A 21,088-nucleotide genomic window follows, 5' to 3' on the forward strand; every position below is an offset into this window, starting at 1 on the left:
ATCAAATATTCCCCAGTGGAAACACACACACACACACACACACACACACACACACACACACACACACACACACCCCTTCTCTATACTACCTTCTACCAAAGTGGGCTCAGACTTAAAGCAGTTGTTACAAAAGATTCGTCCCACTGAAATCATTCTTTCTTGGCTCTTTTTGATCTTCTGTGCTGGGACAAGAAGATGACCTTGGGCTTGAGTGTCCACAAAATCTGGCATTTGTTGCAGCTCTTGGATCTTTGGTGGTTCACTCTCCTAAAGTTTCAAAGCTGACAGTGTCATGGATTCGTCTCACACTCTAAAGCCTAAAAGCAAAAAGAAACAAATTCAAAGAATAGTCCTGCAGGAAAAAGGGAAAGCAGCCTGTCAAAGTCTGATTCTTTATCACTTTGGTTAGAAAATCAGGAATATTCATAGCTGCAAATGCTCTGGAGCCCACTGGGACAATCACTATGCACAAAGTCTTAAGGGCTGGGCTTGTTACTTTATAAGAAACATTTGCAAAATTTGGGGTTTCTTGTGGTCAAAAATAAGGCTTTTTCCAACCCTTTCCTTTGTTAGCCTTGTCTCTTCATTGGACATTGACAAGTTCTTTAGTACTTTTATTCCCTGTCCTCAATTCTAATTGCCAATCCCAATTGTCTCATATAAGAGCCCCACAGATTTGTTTCTTATGAGTCATTCAATCAGTCCCTCTATGATTTTAATGTATCCACATAAAATAAACTCTGCAAACAGGAGGAAATAAAATCATTTCCTCATTTTACACACCTAATAGTGTAATTTCCTTGAAGGAAAGATTTTTTAGTTTGGTTGAGTTTTTTTTAACCTTTATATCTCCAGAGTTCCTTGCTCCTAGCAGGAACTTGATCAATAAATGCTTGTTGAATGACTGAATGAATCATATGGCAAACTGTTTCTTACCAAAAAAACTATTTTTGAAAGTAAACTTTAGAGGGACATCGGGTGACAGGTGGGCAAAAATAGCTCACACAGGAAGCTGCTATCTTGTCAGTCAGTTGACATGGTTTATGTCAAAGATTTTCAGCTTTTCAGCACTCTTTTTAGTTTTTGAATACATGAGAAAATTAGAGGCTTTCACATCTGTTTTTATGTTCTGTTGTTTATTCAAGAGAGCTTTTTAAATTTAAGATTGCCTTACTATGAACAATACTCATCTTCTGGTAACTTTTTTCTAGTAAATAATAGATCTTACCTTAGAACAGCAAAGGAAAGCTTTCAGGCTTCATGATACAACTGCTAACTATTCATCTGTTGTCATCATACTGGCCTCCTTGATGCCAATGTCATAGCTTATGGTGTCTCTCATTCCTTAAAATGTCTATTTTGAGGCTCCCACAAGAGCATAGTTTTGGGGAAGTGAAGGTGGTGACTTTTAGTTTGCATTTGTTGTGGCATACCTGATCTTTCTTGAACATACCTATAGGATAGAATTGGGTTGACAGTAGCTTCTATTCTTTTTCTTTATGTACAAATCTCTAAAGAACAGTATAGAATAAAAGCAAAAAAGAATCCTAAAAATAGCCAGTCAGGCCCAGCACTCAATAAAAAAGTGAGCACAAAAACACAGGGTTTACTTTGATTAACCAACTAAAGTTAAAAAATATTTGTGTGTATTATAGGCACAGATTCAGCCTACATGTTACAGTTGTCTGTGTGGCATATCCATTTACTGATGGGAAGAAAACATTAGCCTTTTGATTGACAGCATTCAGAATTTCTTCTTGAATTGAGATAAAATGCTGCCAGCCCATGGAGGTGAAGAAGCAGATTCTAAGCAGCAAGAAACCTGCAAAGACAAAGAGTAGGAGATGGACAGTGTGTGTGTGTGTGTGTGAGTGAGTGTGTGTGTGTGTGTGAGTGAGTGTGTTCGCACATGGAGAAGACTGTAGGCCACTCACTGACCTTTTTAATTCCAGTCAAACACAGATAACAACATTAGCAAAAGCCTGTCAAATATGAAGCACTACAACCCATACAGATATAAACTGGAAATATACAATTATCTTCCCTTTGTGAAGGTAATGGAGGTTTCTGAAGAAATCATTAGCAACTCTGTTTCAGAAAGGGGGAAAAAAAAACCCTAACACTTTGATCTGGAATCGAATTAATAAAATATGATTATGTTCTTGTTTAATTTCTTTGTAATGCTTTCCCAACCTGAATTTTCAGCTGCTGGCGGTATGAGAATTGCCCACATCTCAGCCTCAGTCCATCTTTTTTTTTTTCCCACCAGCCCCTCCACTTAGCATCCTTTTCGTATTTGTAAGACTACTTTTCATGCAGTCACGGAGACTAGAAACTTCAGTCATCTTTCACTCTGCCTTCTTTCTTCGAAGTCCAATTCTGTTCCCTTTCCTTCCTATTTTTTCTCTTTCTATTCCCAATGCTAAATAGTAACCCTTCTATCCACCACTTCTGTGTATGTGTGTGTATGTGTGCATGTATTTGCACCTTGGAGCATCAGAGCTACCTCTAACAGAAAGAAAAACATACACACATTCACACAAGGCAGTTTCTAACTTCAGGTTCAATGTGGGGATAAATGAGGTGCTCACAGGTATATATTATGTATATGTGTGTATGTGCGTGTTGTTTCCTCCTGTTGTGGGGGTATCTCTGATACACTAAGACTCTCCTACTTCAGGTTCTATGTTGATAAAATGATAAAAAGAAAAGAAGAAAAGTGAAAAACAAACTACATGATTATCCAAGAGAGGACAAAATGGGGAGAACATAAGCCAAAGATGCCAAGCTTTTTCTTCTCCCATTCAAAAGAACTAAGTCTTGGCAGCAATGCAATGATCCAGGACAATTCTGAGGGACTTATGAGAAAGAATGCCACTCACATCCAGAGGAAGAACTGTGGGAGCAGAAACACAGAAGAAAAACATTTCCTTGATCACATGGTTCAATGGGGTTATGATTGGGGATGTAGACTCTAAATGATCCCTCTAGTACAAATATCAATTAATATGGAAATAGGTCTTGATCAATGATACATGTAAAACCCAGTGGAATTACACATTGGCTATGAGAGGAGGAGGGAAAGAGCATAAATCCTGTAACCACGGAAAAATATTCTAAATTAGTTAAATTAAAAAAAATAAATTTAAAAAGGACCAAATCTTAAATCACAGCAGTCTGATCCATGTAGTGATAGTAAACAACTCTTCATCACATATTAGGGTCATCTCTAGTAAAGTGGTTGAGAGGGCACAAGTTTCTTTACATGGATTCTGTTTCGGAATCTAAATTGATACTGAGGGTCTCCTTATATAGCAATCTACTCAGCATTCCTGGCCTACCAGCTAAAACTTCACCTCCTTGAGAGAAACATCAACTGAGTGATACAAAATCTTTGCCTTCATAAAGGTCTCTGTGGAAGTCCCCTTTTTCCACAAAGGCTAAATATGGACTCTCCTCTCCACTCATATCTTGTGGTTCCACCAAGTCAACCAAGGGATCCCCTTTCTTCCATTAGTTTTATAGTGACAATTTTACATTTTCCAAGCTAAGAGAAAGCAAAATGACTCTCAACAATATTATCCCTTAAAAGGACCTACTTGTATAAAAATATTTATAGCAGTCCTTTTTTGTGGTGGCAAAGATTGGAAATTGAAGGGATATCTATCAATTAGGGAATTACTCAGTAAATTAGGGAAATACTCATGATGGTGAAAGAATACTATTGTGCTATAAGGAATAGTGAGCAGGCTGATTTCAAAAAAAGCTATAAAGACTTACATGAACTGATTTAGAGTGAAATAAGCAGAACCAGGAAAACATTATACACAGTGACAGCAATACTGTAGGATGATCAATTGTGAAACATTTAGCTACTCTCAGCAATACCATGATCCAGGATAACTCTGAAGGACTTATGACAAAGAATGCTTTCTACTGACAAAGAAAGAAATGTTAAGAATTAGAATTCAAAGCAAAGCACAGTATTTTTCACTTTAGTTTATTTGTGTTTTTATTTTGGGGTTTTGGTTTTATGACTATTCTCTTCCAATAATGATCAATGTGAAAATGTGTTTTGAATGACAATATATGTATAATCTATATCAAATTACTTACCATCTCCAGGAGGAGGGAGGAAAGGAGACAATTTGTGTCTCATAACTTCAGAAAACTTATGTGGAGAATCATTATTACTGGTAATTGGAAAAATAAAATATCTTTTAAAAATAATAGAAGCTAAAGGTATACAATTAAAAATAAAAATAAAGCTAAAAAAACCATTATCCCTTAATCCCCTTGATCCTCCAAGTCTTTTTTGGAAAGGAATTGTTCAAATCATTCCAAAGAAATGGAATCTGTCTACTGAGAGAAGCATGAGCTACTTTTCTAGTGAGCATGGAGACCTCTGAGGAACAAGGATCTTTAGCCAAGGAAACTCTGCACTGGGGAATAAGGAATAAGGTAGATTCAGACAATGTTAATATGAAACTATGTCCAAAAACCTTTCCCTTTAAATCCAGGAAGTCCTCCAAGAGAAAGGCTCTCTGAAATCACTAGACCATGGAGCCCTTCCCTTTTCCCAGGATGGCATTGACTTGACATAGACACGACTTTTGGAAGTTGGGACATCTGACCCACATAGTTAGGTGCTTAACAGTAAAGCCACTGATGAGCTAAAGCTTATTCTGGTGAGAAATCTCTCATTGATGGAAGTTTCTTAAGATAGAAAAATGACATTTTGCTAGTTTAGGGCAGACTGAGGACCACTTGAGTAACACGGTGCCTTGACTGGCACAAAGTTGGGAGAAAAATAGTTGCTTTGTTCTTAGAGGGAATCATATGATCCTGTATCCAGCACAAGATGCCATCGCCAATTTAATTGTCAAAATAGTCATAGTCCTTAATTCCCAATCTTCATTGTACTTACAAGAACTCCAACTTGAGTATTTATCATATGGTGACTTATGAATATTGACATACCCCACAACAACTGTATTAAATAGGAAGCAACAGCAAAATGCTTCAAATGATTCTGACTCGAATTGAGAGAGCTTTTGATTATCTGGTCCTGTGGTCTCCAGGTCCCAGACCACTTGATCAATCTCATGACTAATAAGCAACATGAAGATGCTGTCTGCCTCATCCATCAAGGCTCTCTCACATGCCAGGAATGAAGTGTGGTGACCAATCCAATGGAAGAATGTGCCAGAAGACTAATTCCTTAGAGTAGTAATAGTAGTCTCTCGGTAACCGAAGATGACGATTGTCTTTGTGCGTTTTTGTGCACAAAGACACTTGTGCATGAAGATTTAAGTGGAAAAGTCGATACACAGAGACAGTCCCACTCTCTCGGCGTTGGAAACCTGGGTCCAGTGGCACAAAAAATTGTTACACCTGGAGACTTCCTCAGCTGCATTGGATGGCCGTGTTGTCCTTTGTGCTCCATCATGCCCTAAGCACTCCTGTATCGCCATCTTCCTTAAAGTAGATAGAGCCATAAGTCAACCAGTTCAAATGGCATTCCATAAGAGTAAGATTCTTGTAGATGGGGACTGTTTGGTTGGTGTGGCAAAGGAGGCAGAGTTTTAAGCCTGGAGGACTTAGTTTCTGAGAGAGCCATCACTCATTTACAAGGGGTGCTAACACCAGAGAGACCCAGGCAGCATGATTTTTAACACATTATATCTGTTTAGTAATACAAGCTTCCTATGTTATACCCATCTAGTTAGAGGCACCAACTTGTATTGCTCAAATATATAATAGACAATTCTGGGGAAAGTGTGATTGTATGATCCTTTATCAATGGCATAGTCACAACCAGAGCCTAGTAACAAGTAGGCAACAGTTCTTCAAAGTTGGCATAGCAAATGGCTTCTCTGGGGATCTTGGAGATTCAAGAGCTTAATTAATCATCACTTGTCCTGGCCACCTCTTGGTGCCTGACAGAGGCTCCACTCAGGCTAATATTTATAGACAGAGATCTACAGAAATAATAGGCTTTGTATGACCACAAAGCTTCAAGGGGAGAGACGGGCTGCTAGACAGATTACTTTAGATCTTCCAGGGCTGTACCCTGTTCTGGGCCTCACTTGGAAGAGGCAAACTTATGAGTGACCTGGTAAATAAAGGCCATCGGGATCCCTAGGTGAGAAATGTAGATTCTCCAAAAACTGGAAAAAATTAAGTCTTGGGGCTTCTTTCCTAGATCGCAGGAAAACTAGTAACTTATTTTGGGCTATACCTGCTAAATTTTGCCAGGTTCTTGCTTCAATCTATAGTCTAATAGTATCTAGCTAGCCACTGAGATGAGAAAGAGAGGGAGACAGAGACAGAGAATGGGAAAGAAAGGCAAAGACAGAGAGAAACAGAGAAAGGGAGAGAGAGAGAAATAGAGGGGGGACTAAGAGGAAAGAGGAAGAGATAATAAAATGAAATATATGGGTATTTATATAGAAAGAGAGATAGAGAGAGATCCAGAGAGAGAGATAAAGAGAGAGATATAGATATAGAGAGAGATATTTCTGTTGGTTTCTCTCTCCATCCGTGACTTCTTTTTTTCTTTCTTGTTTTTTCTCAGTATGCTGCTGCCTCTTCTTCTACAATTGCTCTGGTAACTGATACCTTACTGTGCAGGCATCCAGGAAGGGGACCCAAATTGGAAGCAGCCTTCCCCAAACACAGACTTGTCTTGGAGGTCACACACCCTAAGGCTAAACCCTCTTGTGGATGGATTGCACTCTATCAACATTCCAAAGCTCAGAGTCATCCTTACACCTTGAAGCCATCAGAAAGATAAGGTGGAGGGGCAGAGATTGACCCTCTCTTCTATCTACAAAGTAACAGCTCAGTATGCAATTAAAGGAATGCTAGTAGCCCACAAGAACGAGAAAGAGGGTATCTTCTGTCCCCAACTCTGAAGTGAAAAGAGGAAGAGTCCAAGGGGTGCTTCATACATGTGAATGTGTTTCTATGTATTTATATATCTAACATTAAAGCATTAAAGAGCTAATGTTGGATGCAGGGATAGACCAAATGTGCATAGCCTTCATTTTCTCTATCGTCTCCTTCATGATAGATGTCTTCTGGTAAACTGGACAAGGTTATTCTTGGTGATCATCTATATCAAGAGAATGCTAAGTCTGTGGGAATACTGTTGCAACCAGTCACCTCTATTTTCCAGTCAAAATAGTCTGCTTACAAAGGAAAGTGATGAATGATGGAGAGGATGTGGCAAAGTTGGGACATTAATGCATTGCTGGTGGAGTTGTGAATTGATCTAACCATTCTGGAGGGCAATTTGGAACTATGCCTAAAGGGTGATAAAAGACTGTCTGCCCTTTGATCCAGCCATAGCACTACTGGGTTTGTACCCCAAAGAAATAATAAGGAAAAGACATGTACAAAAATATTCATAGCTGCAACTCTTTGTGGTGGCAAAAAAAATGGAAAATGAGGGGATGCCCTTCAATTGGGGAATAGCTGAACAAAGTGTGGTATATGTTGGTGATGGAATACTATTGTGCTAAAAGGAATAATAAACTAGAGGAATTCCATGTATACTTGGAATGACCTCCAGGAATTGATGCAGAGTGAGAGGAGCAGAACCAGGAGAACATTGTACTCAGAGACTGATACACTGTGGTACAATCGAATGTAATGGACTTATCTACTGGCAACAATGCAAGGATGCAAGACATTTTTGAGAGACTTATGAGAAAGAATGCTATGCACATTCAGAAGAAAAACTGTGGGAGTAGAAACAGGGAAGAAAAACAACATATTCGATGGGAATACAATTGGGGATGTAGACTCTAAACAATCACCCTAGTGCAAATATCAATAATATGGAAATGGGTTTTGGTCAATGACAAATGCAAAACCCAGTGGAATTGCATGTTGCCTATAGGAGGGGTGTAGGAAGAGGGGAGAGAAAAAACATGAGTTATGTAACCTTGGAAAATTTTTCTTAATTAATCAATTAAATAAAAAATTTTTAAAAGTCTGCTTAACATCTTCCCAATTTATACTGTTCTTTTCCACTTTCATTCCCTTGTTCATAAAATCCTCTGTCCCTGCCATACAATCACCACCAACAGCCCAATGTGATGAGATCTAATAAATTCTGGCTCCAGGGACAATTCTTCCATGAAGCCTTCCTTGATCCTCCCAATCAGAAAAATAATTCTTCATTTTCTCTGCTTTCATAACACATTGTACCTCCGTTCATCTTAGATTATAAGCTTCTTGAAAACATATATATGTATCTACATATATGTATATGCATATATTACATGCTAATTTACATATTCATGTGGATGTATATGTATTTGTGATTAGAATCCCATATCTAACATTAGGTCTTGCATACTAAGTAGGCACTGAATGAATTACTGAGTTGGAGTATTTCAAATGTATTCTTTTACTCCACAGATTTTGCCAGTGAATTAAGCTACCCAGAAACCCAGGAGGAAAAAGTATCATAGATGAGATTAATAAGATATTTGTAAGCTCATAAAAGCACTAATGTGCTAAATTGAACCTTAGAAGTCTGCTGTTTCTAATGCGCCTTCCAAAGTACCTTGAATCACTCAACCAGCATCTATTAACATTATACCTAACTAAAAAACTAAGATTGTCCCTGGCTTCAAAGCATTTCTATTCTATTGGGGTGATTTAGCAAGTTCACAGATAACTAACCACAGTGTATATATATATATATATATATATATATATGTATATATATATATATACATATATATATATATACATATATATACATATATATATATAGACACAAAATAAATACAAAGTGATTAGAGACAGGGTGGCACCTAAGGATCAAGGGAATCAGGAAAGACCTACCACCTTGCACTTGGAAAGGAGCAAGGAATGAATTTAAAAAGCAGCACTAAGGAGGGAGAGAATTATATGTAGAGGGGAAGCCTATGCAAAGACATAGATAAGTAGAAAATAGAATATCATGTATAAGGGAGGGCAAGTACGTCATTTGGGCTGGAACATAAATAATATGTCTATTTAGTCTTAAAGGAGATGTCATTTGTGATGGACTTTAAGTACCCTACAAAGGAGTTTGAACTTCATTCTAGTTACAAGGGGGAGTTACTGAATTTTCTTGAGCAGAGGAATTACATATTTAAACCTGTGGTTTAAGAATATGAATTTAGTACATGTGTATAGTATTCATTAGAAAGGAGAGAGGTTGGGTTCAAGGAGATCAATAGGAAGGCTATTGCAAATGCAGGCAACAAGGGGTTAGGACCTGAGCTACAGTGGTCATTGGGTCTTCAGAGCTAAGAGAACATATGAGAAAGGTGAGGCTGGCTGAGTGGAATCAACAAGATGTGGCAAGTGATGGCGATGAAGGTAGTAAGGGAGAGAGTAGTTAGCCACAATAACTTGAAAACACATTATTTTAGAAAAGACGCTGGACTCAGGATCAAGACCCAGGTTCCAATCTTACTTGCATCATTTACTACAAAAACTCTGACCTACAGTTTCTTCAGCAGTAGCAAACTTAGATTACCACTTGTTCTAACTACCTCACAGGTTATTGTGAGAAAAGTGCTATAAAAGTTTTCTAGTGGAGCCAAGGTTACTATTTCTCTTTATTCCTTCCTGTATGATATCAGTTCTTTGAAGGTCAGGATTGTGTCACTTTTGATTTTGTGTCCCCAACACCAGCATCTGCCACATAAGCATGTAATAAATGCTTGTAGATTGATTAGAAGCTTAAAACACTTCCAAGATGATCAGTCATTGAAATGATTCCTCTCATTACTATTGAAATAAAAACTGTGCTATGTTGGTGAAGATTATGGCAACATAGATTCCCACTTCTGAGGAAGGGACCTCAGAAGGCATAAAACCCTCACATCATCATTTTTTTTTGTTTAAATTACTCTAGATCATACAGGTCATAAGAATCTGAGAAAGAACTTGATTCCAAGTCTTCTCCAGGGAATAATCAGGGATAAGACCAGTGTGTGTTCTAGGGAAGTTGACATAGATGTAACATAAACTCCAAAAATCTTCCAAGCCCTCTGTCCCTTTTATGAAACCTTCCTTGATCTAGACTGTGCACTACTTAGGGTTATTTTTCTCTAATTAACTTGTCCCTATAAAGAGTGGGGTGGCTAGGTAGCACAGAGGATAGAGTGCCAGGTCTGGAGTCAGAAGGACCTAGATTCAAATCTGACTCAGATGCTTCCTAGCTATGAGACCCAGAGTAAGTCACTTAACCCCAATTGCAAAGCCTTTACCACTCTTTTGTCCTAGAATTTATATTAGGACAGAAGGTAAGGGTTTAAAAACAAAATTCTAGAGAATCAATGTGATAGAGTTAAAGAAGATTTAGATTTCGAGTCACGATTTCTGAGTTCAAATTCCTATTGAGCTACTAACTACTTGGATGAGTACCTCTTAAGCAAGTGCCAACCTTCCTGGGACTCAATTTCTTCATCTGTTAAGATGAGGGGCTTGGACTAACTGACCTCTTTGTGATTCCTTCTAGCTTTAGATCTATGATCCTCTGATCCTAATTTCAATTATCTTTCATTAGAATGCCCTAAATCTCCTGAAGGGACATAGAATTACCAGGACCCTCAAATAGTTCCATTAAAATGGTCTCAAAGAAACTTGGGAAGACTTGTATGAACCAATGCAAAGTGAAGTGGGCAGAACCAAGAAAACAACTCACACCATAACTGTATTGTAAAGACAGGCTACTATTGAAAGACTTAAGAACTTAGATCAATACAATGACCAACCACAATTCCAGAGGACTCATAATGAAGGACCTAGAGCAAATGGACTCAGAGTACAGACAAAGGTTTATGTGTGTATTGGTTTGTGGAGAAGAATGGGAGAGAGATGGCTGAAGCAAGGATTAATTTTCCTTGACTATACATTTTTCTTTCAAAAATTAAGAAAAAAAAAACTTTACTTTCTTTTCTAACAATAGATGTAAGACAGAAGGGCAAGGGCTATAAAATGGGGCTAAATGACTTGCGTGGTGCCACATGAAATGTCTTTGACCAAATTTGAACCCAAGTCCTCCTGACTCCATTGATTATACATTTTCATGACAAATTTTGTTTTTCTTGATTTCTTATGGAGGTAGATAGAAGTCAAAGGGAGAAAATTAAAATCTAAATATTAAAAAAAAGAATTAAAAAGTAATAGCAAATAGTACTCTTAAGGGCCACTCCAAAATAATGTCAAAAGAACCTTCCTACCTTATTTCTATATGCTATTTGCAGCAAGGAGGGAATAATAATAGGCCCACCTTATTTGCCAATCTATAACTCAAATACTACCTTGCAATTGAGTAACTATTTGCATACTAACAAAAAATGATCTTAGGTTAAAGAAATATTAAAATACACCAAGAAAACTATTGTAAAAAGCATTTAGTGGGCAATGAAAAATTTTAAAGTCTAAAAATCCCAGATTCATTTCTTTCCCGTTCCCGATTTCACTGCTCTGTTATTTCTCTCCTCATTTTCCAGCCCAGTATTTATAACAGGAACTATATCTGCCTTGCCTCTCTATGGGCTTTGAAAATAAGATTTAGATTGAAAAAAGAGAATTTGAGTGAATCAATTTTATAATAGGTCAATAAAAACTAACAACTGAATTTCAACAAAGACAAAAGAACCCTTTCCCAGCTTTCCCCTCTGTGCCGATTTTGCAGTTCTGACTCTAATCTAATAATTACTTTCCTGATACAGATATCAATACTTAATGTTTATTGTCATAGTGTCAAGCTAGATGGCACTGACCACCTCGTAGTTAATAGGGAAATATGGTCCAAGAGCTAACCGATCCGGCTTCTCCAGCCACCGCCAACACAGCAGCAATGTGGTTTCTGTCTTAACTGAGCTTACACAAATGTGTAATTTATTTCCAGAAACATGCTACAGATAAGCAGCGAGTCATCTGGAAGCTCTCTTACCAAATGGTAACTTTCTGGAAGTTTCCTTTTGAGAAACAATTTCTCGAAAATTTCTTGATTAATACAAATCCGTGAACAAACTTAAAAATGATGGCTTTGTTATTGCTTTGGCACAATACATTAACAACACTGTGAGCTCTGCCAAACTGTGAGAGTTCTTTCAGGCGGATTATGGTCTTGTTTACATATCCAGCTGTACTGAGACCTTGTCCATGGTGGTAACCTAACAATGTCCCCAGTGGGGGTGCCCATTAGGGGAGGGTCGACTAACTGAAGTTGAGTTTGTTTAAATTGAGCAAGAATGCACAGCAGTGCTCTGATCTTTGGGGAATGTGTTGGAATCATACATTTTCTGAGTTCTGTTTTGGTTTATTTGAGGGGGATGTTTGGATTGCTTCAAAATTGCAATACACAAACTTGCTATGTGAAATGCCTTCCAAATGTTTGCTGTGGTCTATACAGAAGTGAGTAAAAAGTATAAATAATACTTGAAGAAAGTGAAATTGCAAAGAAAAAGTGTCTATTGGCTAGTATGTTGGTGCCCTACTGATTTTTTAGGGGAAGATGAAATTTACAAATTAATTAAACACCAAATACATATGGATACATATATATATAATATGTATACATGTTATGTGAAATATGCCCAAATAAATATGTCATGCCAAATCAAAGCTGATAAAACAGTCTAAGAAGTCTCAAATCACTTACATTTTAAACCAAAGTGAAACTACTTGTTAAAAAAAAAAAAGCAATTCTCTTTATTTTTAACTTGAATAGATTTAGATCCCTGAACTTCACTTGGAATTCCAGGTTCTGAAGAGTGAAACAAAAACTGTTTTTAAATTTATTTTCTGTAACTTATTTTGGAAAGTTGTAGGAGATAAAAAAAAACTTTAGGATAGCAGATGGTCTAGCACAGCACTATTAGAATAGAGCACAATATAGGAGAGAATAGTATAATTTTCTTTGTAAAATAACAAGTATTAATTTTCTCTTTCTTTCCTATCCTTTACATCATTTTGGCTACATAATTATATCAATATATATATTTTTTTCATAAAAAAAGAAATATGGGAAAAGGTGAGTGATCTTAAAGCTAACTTTCTAGCATGCTAATTAGCTGAATTAAATGTTAGGGTATAAGTCAAATTTCACAACTTGGAATGGGATCAAAGATCTAAGACTGGAAGAGATGTTAGGAATCATCTAGTCTAACCCCCTAATGAAGAAACCAAAGCCCACAGGGGTTAAATGACTTGCCCCTGATAACAGGGGTACTAAGTTGAGGAATGGAGATTTGTCGTTAAGCCCTCTGATTCCAAATCCAAAGTTCTTTTTAATATACCACACTTGTGCAAACACAACTTTCCTTTTGCCCTATGTTGATACTAGCCAGGATTCCCAATCCTTGTCATTATTACATTTTGAAATATACTAAAAGATTTGAATAACATTTGCAGCAGAAGAAAAAAAGGAAGATTTCATGATTATTTCACACAATTTTAAAATTCTTCCAATTATGGCTCAATTATATTTTCACTGAAGCAGTTTTATCAGAGGATTTTTGTTTAGTTTATCTTTCTAAAGGAACTCAAGTGAATAACTTTTCATAGAAAGCATGCTTTTAACGTCTCAAAAAATGCATCAATTTTTTTCAGGTTACAATTTCAATAAATCATAAACCCTTGCTATCTGTAACTCAGTCTGTTGGTTTTAAGTTAAGTGCAGTACATTCGCTTGTTCCAGTAATGTTATCTTACTGATATGTAAGGGAATGGAGTACAAACTATCTAGACTACTTACAACAGAACTATTCAGTTGTTAAATCCTGTACATTTTTATCCAGCATTCCCACAATTGAAATGCCAGTATTTAGTGACTGTGTTCTTAGTGATTAAAGGGAAACTATTACATTGTCATGTTTAGTGATATCGAATTATAAGAGTGGTACCATGACTTTTTCTTTTATAAGAAAAATTGGACTTTTTGTTATTCATAGTATCTATAGTCTGACAAGATAATTCTTATTTTTCAAAATTTTAATACACTATGTAATGGAAAAATCAGTGGGTCTGGGGTCAGAAGACCTGGATTCAAGCCTTAGAATTAAGTAGATAATTGGGTTTGAGCAACTCACTGAATCTCTCAAAAATTCAGTTTTTTTGTTTATAAAATAATGAGTTCAATTACATGAGCTTCCTAGTAGGTTCAAAATTTTTGTTACTGTTCTAGTATTGGTCAAATCTGTTATTTAATTTTGGTACAGTCAGACTTCCTAATTCCTTTCTGGGTTTTATTGAACTTTTTCCTAATAGGCAACAAAAATATTCTTTCCAGTAATCAATGTAGCTACTAGCTCACAAATTTGGATATTGCCTCTAATAATTATAGATCCAACTGTAGCACCCAGAATTTTAATCAATAAATAGTTTGAGGCTATTTCCCCAAGAATAATATTGTTAATAAGAGCATGTGGTCTATTAATAAAAGATGGCTCCATCACATCTGCCTCTAACAGAAAAGATCCTCCATAAGCCCTGACCCTCTCTTTTATAGGGAGGTGTATCTCTTTCTGATTGGTTTGACAATTCATTCTTTGGACCTCTCCTGGCAGAACCAATTAGTGGATATTTTGAAAGAAGAGGTGGACTTATAGATCTCAACTCCTCCCCCCATTATTTCATCTCTGAGGATCTTTACCCACTTAGGAATATGGCAGACCTGCCCTGCTTTCAAATGCATTAGGGAGGGTATTCTTGTTTAGAGATAAAGAAGGACCTTTATCCTTTCAAAGCCTTTAACAAAGACAAAGTCTCAGTTCAATTAGATGCCATGAGCCCTGGGAGTGAATTATTTTAGCTTTAGAAACTAAACTGCTTCTGACTAACTTTCAACAACTCAAAAATGATTTAAAGAAATGAATGGTTTCACATATAAATATTACTAATAAAAATACAATTTGACATTAATTTTCCTTGCAACCTATTCATTTGTGTCCATCTTGTATAAATCTCATCCAATTCACCCCAAGGAGTCTACCTGTCAAGGACCTTACTCAAGTTATCTTGACACCATGAGCATGGCCAAGGCACCTTCAGGTTATCTACCTTTGTATCTTCTCTGTGTTAGCCATTATATTTTTTTAACCTAATATTTCTTTGATGGCTTGATACCTATCCTCCTTCACAATTCCTTGTTTGTAATGTTTCACAGCCTGTTCTGATCCATCATGTCTCTCTACTACTTTTGAGGGGATCTTCAATGTCAATTCTTCATGAATTGAGGTATTTCATGACTCATTTCAACATAGCACCACCAGGAGACATTTGGATCAGGGGAGAACTTTCCATTTTCCAAAGACATTTCATTCCCTCTGGTGAATTCTGAGACCAGTTTATTGTTGACTTCCAATCCCAGATATTTGTACTAACAGCTAAACTCTACAGGTTGTCCAACAAACTTTATATCATAGTGTAGACTGTAGATATTTTTCATCCATTTAGTTCTACTTTGTCTGTAGGTAAACCCCAGTGGAGTAGTTATGAATATCATCTGATAAGCTTCCTAGTGTTCCAGAGTTTGATTTGATCATCCCAAAGTCATGAATAAATAGGAGTTTCTGGAGGATCTTGCCATCTTCCTAAATGAGATTCTTCTTTGATTTAGTCTTTGCACTGGGTCTACTCAATGAAAGTGGCAATCATCTTTGGCAAGAATATCTCCCTGTTGTGTACCTTGTAAGATCAAAATATATGAATATCTTAATATGCTATCACTGAAAAATAAAAGCAAAAATATAAGATATTTCCTATCAAAAAACAACTGCCCTAGAAAATTGATCAAGATGAGATCATTTAAGAATCATTAAATTATCTGAAAACTATTAAGAGCTTTGATAACGTTTTTCAAGAAATCATCAAAATTCCCAGTTCTCCTAAAACCAGAGGACAAAGTGGAAATAGGAGGAATATACCAGCTACCTCCTAAAAGAAATCCCAAAATGAAAAGTTCTAGGAGCATGATAGCCAAAATGCAGAGCTTCTAGATCAAAGAGGGGAAAATTGCAACCAGACAGAGGGAAAGATTTCAAGTACCAAGGAACCTCAGTCAGAATCACACAAGATTTAGTAACTACAAAATAAATGAGCACAGAGTAGGGAGTACAATATTCCAAAGGTCAAATGAGTCACAACCAAGAATACTCACCCAGTAAGTATTTTACCTCAGGAGGAAAAATAGGTCCTTAATGTAATAGAGGACTTCCAAGCATTTCTTATGAAAAGAACATAACTAAGTAGAAACTTTGAAAAAACAAATGTGGAAATGAAGAAAAACACAAACAGGTAAATACAAGAAAGCAATTGTAATAGATTTTATAAGACTGAAGTTTTTTGCATTTAAATTTGATGGAAGGAATAATACTAGTATCCCTTGGAAACAGCATCACTAGGGATGGAAGGACTGTCAGTGATCTTTGTTATGTTTGGATGATATTAAAAGAACAAAAGAATAAAGGGAAAAAAGGAAACATTAGGAAAGAAAAGGGAGAAATAGGTATGGAAAAACTACTTTGCACAATCAGGGGTTCAAGTAGAAGTCTATACAAGGAAATCAAAGATCACTGGAGTCTACACATTACTTGAGCAGAGTAAACTAAGCAGAAGAAAATTTTGCATTATAATAACACTGTAAAAATGAACAATTTTGAAATTTAAAAACTCTGTTTATTATAATGATCAGCCATGATTCCAGAGGACTGGTGATTTAGAATGCTGTTCCCATTTTGACAGAGATCTGATGGACCAGGTATGCAAAGTGAAGCATACATTTTTGGACATAGTAAATGTAGGAATTTGTTTTCTTTAACAGGTATATTTGTGGCAAGGGATTAGCTTTGTTTTTTTTTAATTTTTGTTTCTAGGGGTGTGGAGGAAATATGGGAGAGAAAGTAGATAGAAGTTTATTAATTGAAAAAATAGTTTTAGAAGCTAGATTAACATGAAGGAATTAAATACATATATAGTTATAAATAGTTCTTGATCAATTGCTATAGATCTGAAAATAAGTATGGAACAGTGTAGAACAGTTGGGAAGATGACAAAACTGAAAATTAAGAGACTGCTAGATTTGCTACTAGTCAGCTGTATAACTTTGGACAATGATGACATCCCTCCTTATGTGTGAAATTTTTAAATTGGGCTAGATCCATTCTAAATTCCTTTGCCTCTAAATAGCAATGAAGATTTTTTTGAACATCAAATAATCACCAAAGATTTTATCTGTCTGAACTATTCTATTGGATTAAACGAAAAGGTCCTTGGGATAAAGAATGTTTGTTCACTGTTAGTTGAAATAGTTTGGTGATTTCAGTTCACTTAACAATTAACAGCAATTGAAACCAAGCCAATATCTAATAATATTCAGTGATTGGAGGCTGATCAGCTTAACGGTTTGTGATTCCTTTAAATAAAAGTTGAGGAAAACTTGAATAACAAGATATAGCAATGTGTAGGAGAATTAGTGGTACTGAACCTTTCTTCTGAAAGCTGAATTCTTGCTCTCAGTCTATCAAATACCAACGTTTTCTACATGCTAATTGTGGAAACATCAAAATGAAAAGACTTCTTTTTTCATGATTTTTTTGTCTCTGATGGTCTTTTTCTTTTTCTTTTCTGACCACCAGAGTCTATTTACTGAACACACCTACACAGTCCCTTGAGGACTCAAAATTATTTTGTAGGAAAAGAAAGTATTTTACCAACCATAATAGTGAATCATTCTGTAGCTGAAGGCGGCCTTTGTTCTCAGTCACTGGGTGGGACCCCACTTTCATAGCCTAACGCCTTCTACTAGAGCCTCTTGATATATTCACATAAATGATGGAAGATGCATGAGACGTGAAGGTGACATGTGCAGGCTGGAGGAGGAAACTGATGCCCTGGTTGCTCACTAAGGAGCCATCCTGGCATTAGCTGCAAAGGCAGTCATCCGACTGCCCTCCCAGCTGGAAGAGAGGTGTTAAGCAGCAGCTGTTGGGCTGAAAGGGTTTGCAAAGGGAATAGTTTCTCTTCAGTTTTCAGAAATAAAAATTTTTGTGAAAACCTCTAGTAAAATGTATGTATGTGGACCTATAAGCAAAAATGCATGTATATGTCCAGCATGTACATACAGCCGTAAAATTTACACATATGCATACATATATGTTCATGTATGACATATAAAACATAAGTGTGAGTGTATTATAATTTATTCCTGTATTTCTTCTGAGACTTCCCACTTACTTCCTAGAAACTTCTGTGGACTTTTGGCTTATCAGTTTCAGGGTAACATATTACACAGCCTCTGTTTGTGAGCTGAACCGGAACTATTTGAGGTTAATTCACCTTATCCAGCAATGGCAAGAGTTTGTATGTTCTGGGCTCCTAAATATGGTACATTCAAGAATGAATTCATTAGCTCTCTATACCAAAACCTTCACTTTCAGGGTTGTATATTCTAAAGGATTTAATTACATTTTTTAAAAATGCCATGTGTATGCTCCATTTGCCAAGACAAAAGAGCTATTCAATGTGAAAAATATCTCTGCAGATAGCACAGTAACTTTGAATGTTTTCACTGCTCAACTGTAAAAAAAAAGAAAAGAAAGAACCAAAAAAATAAAAATTTGCTACCAGAGTATAACCTTCACTTTTATGGTGTGAAGTTTCCAGAATATGACAAAGAAAACATACAGAATCCAGCCAGGTCATAATTTAGTATAAAATAAAACAAGACATTTAAACCCGAGGAAAAAAAGAAAGTCAGAGTGTGGTAGAACTATCAAACTATGTGTGCAATTTCTTTGTGCTCAAATTGCATTTTCTCCCTTCAGTGTTATACCGAACAGGGTCTTGCCCTCTAGATTAGAGACTTTTGCATTAGAGGAAACTAGGTTATGTCTTCCACTGTCAGAGATAGAAATTATGAGCTAGAGTGCATTTTAGCCAGTCACTCTGAAAAATGTTCGCCCAAGGGGGTAATAATTAGAACTGTTTTTGTCAGGTGACTGCATTTTAAGCAGTGATGTGTCTGAGATTCTAGCTGAGGGGTTTAATATAAATATAAATATTTTTTTCAGTCAGCAGAGTGGCTCTTTTCTTTTTTTTTTGCTGTTTATTTCAAAAGTAAGCACTTTTCAAAAATTATCAGCTAAAATGTTCTACAGCTTAGTATTATGGTGACCTGATAATAGAATAGCCAGAAGAAAATGACATCTCAGTGCTATCTGGGAAGTTCATGCATATAGCTATAAACTAGCCCATTACTTTTCTCTCATGAAAGGCCCCAGATGTAGATCGCCCGTATGTATACATGGTACTCTGAGCAGTATGCTTTTATCTTAAAATATCATTTTGTTCTATGCTACAAATAATCTAATTCCATTTAATTAAGAACATCCCACAAGAACAAATGCAATTTAGAGAGATACATTTAGACTTTAAATTTCTGGAAATCATTTTAAATGGTTTTAACCTATGGGGGAGGAGTGTCAAGAATTCATGATGTCAGTGGGTGGACTGGGTGTTCAGTTTATGGTTTACTGGATTGTCAAAAATTTGAATTTTACTATTTGGGAAGGAATAAAATAGATCCTTTTCACATCAATTTCCATTGCAAAAGCATCATAGAAAGAGGTGAACAAAAACAATCTAATCTGTTCCTTGAGTGATAAGCTTTAACAAAAGCTCTTCCTTATTCCTACAATGGCTCCTCTCTACAAACACTCTCTCCCTGTATGTTAGACCTATTTTCCAATTAATAATATTTTATTTCAATTGAGAGCTCCTTGGAGCAAATGATGATGTGTCCTAAATGGTTTTAAAAGCACAATTTAGACCAATCATTCTGTAAAGAATAACAAAAATATAACCTCTCAGCCTTTGATTATTAACCCTTCCTCTCAATAATCCTCTCCTTTCTTCCACAGGCACATTTAGGAGGTTTCCCTGACACCAAAATAGCTATTTTCTAAGAAAACTACATTAGCAAAAAACAAAATGTAAATGTTTTATGTTAGAAATGGGTTCAATTGGAAAATTTGAGGGTTGTCAAAATCTAAACAGTTGCATTCTTCCCATCTTTCAAATGTTTAAATGAAAACTGTCAATTTTGAAGCAACAGTCATTAGCCAATTGTGGTTTCCTGATCATACAATATTCCTAAAAAATTATATGTTGAAAGTATTACTTTAAAAGTAATATGTCAGATTGACTCCCATAATTCCATGCATTTCCAATGTTGTCAAGAATGAGGTAAAAAGTAGCATGGCTCCAGTTGTCCTTCATACATTCTTCACAACATAGATAGTTTGTTGCCTCCCCATTTTCTGATACTTTTTGGAATAAAAAGGCTTAAACACCCAACAAAGGTCTTACATTCTTTCTACTTTCAATACTCCTTGTTTATCTGACCTACATGTTGAGATAAGAGTTATAAGATCTTGTTTCCTGTACTCCATGACTCCTTACATCTAGTTACACTTCCTAGAAGTCTAGTTTGAGGGGATGCTTTCAATCATCTGCTTCAGTGAAAGAAAATTGGGGTGTACATAATTCCAAACAGCAGCTAACCTAGACTTAGTACTGCATTTCCCACTCTCTTTGCCTGGACAGCTGTATCATGACTGAGGAAATCATGTTCCCTTCCTTATTGCTTTTATTTGGTTTATAAACCATGAGATGCTGCTCTCTCAGCAATGTCTACATCTTCAACATTCTACTTCTCTGTTTCTTGAATCTTCTTTTTTTGGTTTGGGGGTACTCTGTCTAAAATTAAACCAGCAAAATAAAATCCTCCCAGTCCATCTTATAAGTGATTAAAAAGTAAAATGCAGTTCTCTTGACTAAGAAGATATTTTGAACATCTTTTACGAATATTTCAATTTGTTCATTCAGTCATTTTTCAGTCATGTCTGACTCTTGATGGTTCCATTTGAGGTTTTCTTGGCAAAGAGGTGAGAGTGGTTTTCCATTTCCTTTTCCAGCTCATTTTACAGATAAGGAAACTGAGGCAAACAGGTTTAAGTGACTTGCCCAGTGTCACTGCAGACTTGGTGCCCTATCCATTATGCCA

Source organism: Monodelphis domestica, chromosome 3 (assembly GCF_027887165.1).
Source record: "Monodelphis domestica isolate mMonDom1 chromosome 3, mMonDom1.pri, whole genome shotgun sequence".
Taxonomy (NCBI): Eukaryota; Metazoa; Chordata; class Mammalia; order Didelphimorphia; family Didelphidae; genus Monodelphis; species Monodelphis domestica.